Source organism: Vicugna pacos, chromosome 20, assembly GCF_048564905.1.
Source record: "Vicugna pacos chromosome 20, VicPac4, whole genome shotgun sequence".
Lineage (NCBI taxonomy): Eukaryota > Metazoa > Chordata > Mammalia > Artiodactyla > Camelidae > Vicugna > Vicugna pacos.
Window position 1 is genome coordinate 10,871,596 of NC_133006.1, and position 6,135 is coordinate 10,877,730.

Genomic DNA, 6,135 nt, shown 5'->3' on the forward strand with positions numbered 1-6,135 from the left:
ACCCCAGTCTCGTTATGAGATAAAACCACAGGCAAACTTAAGTTGAGGACTAATCTACACAATACCCTGACCAGCACTCCTCAAAACTGTCAAAATCATGAGCAAGATTCTGAGAAACTGCTACAGACCAGAGGAGAATAAGAAGTCAGGCCATGTGGTCCCCTGCATCGTATCCAGGAACAGCAGGAGGTCATTAATGGGGGGGAAATGGTGATATTTGGATAGAGTCTGGGGTATTTTTAATAGTAATGTTGATTTCTTAGTCTTGACAAATGTATCAGGGTGATGTTAGATGGTAACATTAGGGGTAACTAAAACTGGGACTTCTCTGTACTAGCCTAGCAAAATTTCTGTAAACCTGAAAATACTCCAAAATAAAAAGTGCATTAAAAAAAAATCCTTTTTTCCTTGGCTCCATGACACTTCATACTATTTCTCCAGATTATCTGGTTGCTCTTTCTGAGATTCCTTGCCTCTGTCCCCCCCACCCATGAAGTTTCAATTCCTCTATTCCATGACTAAATGTTTGATTTTGTATTTTTCATGGACGTCTCAGATCCTACAAACAATGGGGTTGTCACATCAGACTCACAGGCTTAGCCAGTGTCAAGCTTCACTCATCATTTCAAGGAAGGGAGTATCCACGAGGCCAAGGGAGATCAGGGAGATCAGGGAGAGTTCCAGGGCCGTCAACACAGCACCCTGATGCCGTGTGGCTGCACATTTCTTCTTCTCTACAGTGACAGACCTCCTGATTAGTCAACTTTCAAAACGTTTCCATAGACTTCTCAAGTACTTAAGATCATATTCATACTCTTAAACTGATCTGCCAGAGGCTGAATAATCTTTCTTATACTTTGCTGCCTAATCTCACTTCATTTCACTCTCCACCTTATTTCTTATGCTCCAGGCACAATGACCTCATTAAGTTTTTTCAAGCACCTCAAGATTTTTCTTACCTCAGGGCATTTTGTTTGCTATTAGCTTTGTCTAAAAGAGTCACCTCTCTTTATTTGCTTATTATTCTTTTGTTTGCTAGAATAATAATTATTTGCTAGAATAGCTCCTTCTCATTCAGTGTCATTTCATCCAAGAGATTCCTTTGGGTAAATAACCTGAAGAACTCTCCTCATTCTCTCCCATAGCTCCCTGCACTTTCCAGAGTAATCACCACATTGCATGATAATTCATTCATGCATTCAATAGCTACCTACTGGAAATAGTGATGGCTCAGAAATTAAATTAGATACTTTGAAATAGAGTGATAACCAAGACAGGTTCAGTTTCAGACTTCATGGAGTTCACAGTCTAACAGAAGTGAGAGAAAGAAAACTCTTTCACAAAGAAATACTTCATATAATGTTGGAAGTGATAAGGCAATCAACTAAAATGAGCAAGAGAACAGAGAATGACAAGGGTCAGCTGGGAGGCAGAAATGTTTATTTAAATAGGAAAGTCAGGTAAAGCCTCTCCCAGGTGATGGCTTTGGATGGAAAACACAACAGAAGTGAGAAAAGAACCAACACAACAATTTGATCGGGAAAACTTTCAGGTGAAGAAAAGGGTGAGTACAAAGTTGTCAGGATGGAAATAAATTTGGCATATTTGAGGAAAGGCAAGATGCCTAGAATGGCTGAAGCAGAGTGAGCAAGGTCAGGTTAATTTTAAAAAGGGGTCGGAGAGATAGGAGGAAACTGAGTCACAGGGTGCCCTCTAGGGCAGGTAAAGAGTTGAGATATTATTGCAAGACAGCAGGCCAGGAGCGCACACTGAAGAAGAGAGATGATGAGATGGATATTGTAAGGGAGTAAGATTAGAAGCAAGAAACGACTTTAGAGACTGTGGACTAGAAGAGAGACTGAGTTAAATTGCACAGAATTATAATGTATATTATACACCCATATATGTCTACCATGTATAGAGCACCATTTCAAGACATTTTTATTTATATCATGACTGGAAACAAGAGAAATCTCTCCCACCTCAGGCTAGTGTTACGCTACACCAAAGCCAGACAAAGACATCACAAGAAAACTATGGACTACCGTTCTTCATAAACATAGATGTAACACACAAGCTTATTCACCATGAGAAAGTGATGTTCTCCCAGGAATAAAAGGTGGTTTTGACATTCAAAAATCAATCAATGTGATCTACTATATTAATAAAATAAATGTATCAAGTGCAAAAAAATGCACTTGACAAAATTCGACACCTTTAATGTAAAGAGTTTTCAGAAAACCAGGAATTAGAAGGCAACTCTTTGACCTTAACAAGGAAGACCTTACAAAGTCCCCTAGCTAACTACACTTAGTAGTGAATGCTTGAATACTTTCTCTTTATATTATTTTATAGCTGCAAACATCATTGTAGTACTTTTCAATCTGGAATCCACCATTAGGAAAAAGGCAAGGATGTCAGTTCGCACCACTCATGTTTTAAGTTTACAGCTAATGCAGTAAGATAAAGAGGAAAATTTTAAGGCCATATAGATTAGAAAGGTAGAAATTTCTTTTTTGCAGAATAAAATAATCTGTTTTTACAAAAAAAAAAAAGATCTTTACAAAGATCTGTAGGAATCTTTTAAAAAGCCACTAGAATTAATAAAGATGTTTAGCAAGGTCACACAACAGGGCAGCGGGGGGAGCATCTTATGTACAGAGGAACAGGATAAGATTCGCAGCAGGTTTCTCCTTGGAATCCACGCAAGAACTCAGTCCCCCCACCTCCCAGGCATTTTCACAACTGCTTCTTTCAGCTCCACACACTCCCGACTTCTGATTTTACAGGAGAATTTTAGAAGCACCTGCACTGCTTCTCTTAAAAATGACCTTCCATGTGCTCTCCAACAAGTGTAGACCTAAAACCTACAAGCTTTCTGGATTTGCCCTCCATACAAAATTCATCATCAACAGTGCTTTTTCCTCTCTCCACATTCCAACGTTTTGTCCCATTTCCGCTACTCTAAAATTAAAAGGGAAATTGTCACTACACTCTTCTTTCTCCCGTCATCAATTTCTCAGCTCTGTAAATCACCCTGCACAGTGATCTCAGGTAGTTTTCATAAAACAATACTTGATCATATAATTTCCCAGCTCTCTAAACATCAATTTTTTCCCATGTTACAAAAGGAAGCAAATCTCCTTAGACTTCTATAAAAAGTTTCCCCAACGTTTTCAACAGTCTATCATTCTGAGTTAAATATGCCTTTAAAAAAATTTTTTTAAGTTTTTAATGGAAGTATTGGGGATTGAATCCAGGACCTCGTGCATGCTAGGCGTGCACTCTGCCACTGAGCAATACCCACCTCCCAAATATGCCTTTTGATGCATTGACTTGTCTGTTTCTGCTCTTCCATCCACGTGTACAAAACTCTTTTTTTCCTTCTGATCAGGTCACACACATTTTTCAAAGCAGTTCAAATGTCAGTCTACCATCTAGTTTTTACCTAGGGTGATATCAATGCACAGAACTTCCAATAATTACTGTATATATTTTCTGTTTCAACTATTTAACACTAAACGACACTACCTGGTAATACATATGTACATCTTTTCCCCAGTACAATATATCTTAGAAAAAAGACATGATGCGTCCTTTCTTCTGCATTCCCTAAGAATCTAGGCCAGGTCAATATTTACTCACTCTCCAAATATTTACCAAATGCCACCTATGTAACCGGTCTTGTGCTAGGCTTTGGAAATACAGCAATAACCAAGAGAGACATAGTCAGTGTCTCAAACACATGCTCACTGACAATCTCTATCACTTCAACCCTCAAACAGCTCTCATTCTGACATCATCTATGGGAATAAAGAATAATTACAAAACCGACAAAGGCTTGATCTCCAAAATATATAAGCAGCTCATACGACTCAATAAGAAAAAAATAAACAACCCAATCCAAAAATGGGCAGAAGACCTAAACAAGCAATTCTCCAAGGAAGACATACAAATGATCAAAAAGCACATGAAAAAATGCTGAATATCACTAATTATCAGAGAAATGCAAATCAAAACTACAATGAGGTATCACCTCACACTAGTCAGAATGGCCGTCATTCAAAAATCCACAAATGACAAATGCTGGAGAGGCTGTGGAGAAAGGGGAACCCTCCTACACTGTTGGAGGGAATGCAGTTTGGTGCAGCCACTATGGAAAACAGTGTGGAGATTCCTCAAAAGACTAGGAATAGACTTACCATGTGACCCAGGAATCCCACTCCTGGGCTTGTATCCAGAAGGAAATCTACTTCAGGATGACACCTGCACCCCAATGTTCATAGCAGCACTATTTACAATAGCCAAAAACATGGAAACAGCCTAAATGTCCATCAACAGGTGACTGGACAAAGAAGAAGTGGTATATTTATACAATGGAATACTACTCAGCCATAAAAACCGACAACATAATGCCATTTGCAGCAACATGGACGCTCCTAGAGAATGTCATTCTAAGTGAAGTAAGCCAGAAAGAGAAAGAAAAATACCATATGAGATCGCTCATATGTGGAATCTGAAAAACAAAAACAAAAACAAACAAACAAAAACAAAGCATAAATACAGGACAGAAATAGACTCATGGACAGAGAATACAGACTTGTGGTTACCAGGGGGGTAGAGGGTGGGAAGGGATAGACTGGGATTTCAAAATTGTAGAATAGATAAACAAGATTACACTGTATAGCACAGGGAAATATACACAAAATGTTATGATAAATCACAGAGAAAAAAATGTGTCCATGAATGACTGAAAAATTGTGCTGAACACTGGAATTTGACACAACATTGTAAAATGATTATAAATCAATAAAAAATGTTAAAAAAATAATTACAGGTATGGTGTCTTCAAGAATGAAAAAATAGGAGAGTTACAGTGAATAATAGACTATTACACTGTTACAATGAAGTGTTCTGCACTAAAAAAAGAACCAATGTATTAAGCCATTTTATTTATTAAAAGTTGAGCATTGTTCAAACTACTATATACAGAATAAACAATGCCCTACTGTATAAGATAGGGAACTATAGTCAATAGCTTGTAATAACCTAAAATGAAAAAGAATATATATATATATATACATACATATATATACACACACACATATATGTAACTGAATCACTAAGCTGTACACCCGAAACCAACACAACATTGTAAATCAACTATACTTCAACTTTTAAAATATTCAAATCAAAGTATAACTCATTAAAGCCATCAACAGTCTAGCATGAAATCCTTTAAAAATAAGAAAAGGTTGAGCAGCAATTTTGTCCAAGTACTTGAAATGTTTAATAATCTAAGCAAGGTGCAATAAAACCACTAATACAGTAATGAGATAGAGAAATCCAGGTATAGAGTTCATAAACATTCAGAAAGGAAAACAGTCAGGAGTTAACTTGGACTGAATGTAACCATAACAGTAAAGCAGTCTAGGGTGACTTCTGAATTCCAAGATCGTTTCAGACAGTGGTACTTAACCTCAACTGAAACAGCAATAAAGAAGGATGAAAATAACGTCTGCACATTGGCCACTTGGGACTTTACCATTGTCAAGGGAAAATGGCACTTAGCACCGTGAAATACGGCAGTTAGAGCTACAGTTGTGCCTGCATGAGTCTCAAGGGTTGGAATGAGAAATGCCAAGCCTCTTTCCATGGGGTACAGTCAGCTAGTGTGTGATGGATCCTAATCTTTGGTTTGACATGTTTCGACCCAACCCATCCTCTAGGTAATGAGTTACTTCGTTCCTTTCAATCTTGAAAACTACAAACACAGGGGGAAATCATCTATTACTCATCTACCCTCCGTAAAGACAGGTAGGAGTCTTCAACCAACACCTGCTGTGAAGCCAGCAGCTGTGAATCAGGAATTCTGGGCATTTTTCTAAGACTTGTTCCTGTTACTCTTCTTGAATTTCTGGACCATAAAACCTTCAAAATGCCAACTTCATCTCTGCAACCCTGAGCGCCAGACTGGTACTGGGCTTCGAACTCAAGTATCTATGGACTTCTGCAGTCTGCTCTTTAACTTCTGACCCCCGTTAAGATCGTGTTTGGAAAGGGGTGCCTCCTTTTTCAGACCCCACCCCAGCAGCTTGAGCTCGATACCGTCTCCATCCTCCTCTTCCTGTTCTG

General features: G+C 38.3%; 1 protein-coding gene across 2 annotated transcripts in view; it reads right to left on the reverse strand.

Annotated features, from left to right (window-relative positions):
- The window catches only part of C20H6orf141 (chromosome 20 C6orf141 homolog), a 138,746-nt gene that overhangs the window by 48,004 nt on the left and 84,607 nt on the right, over positions 1-6,135 (reverse strand). The gene's annotated exons all lie outside the window — the stretch shown is intronic.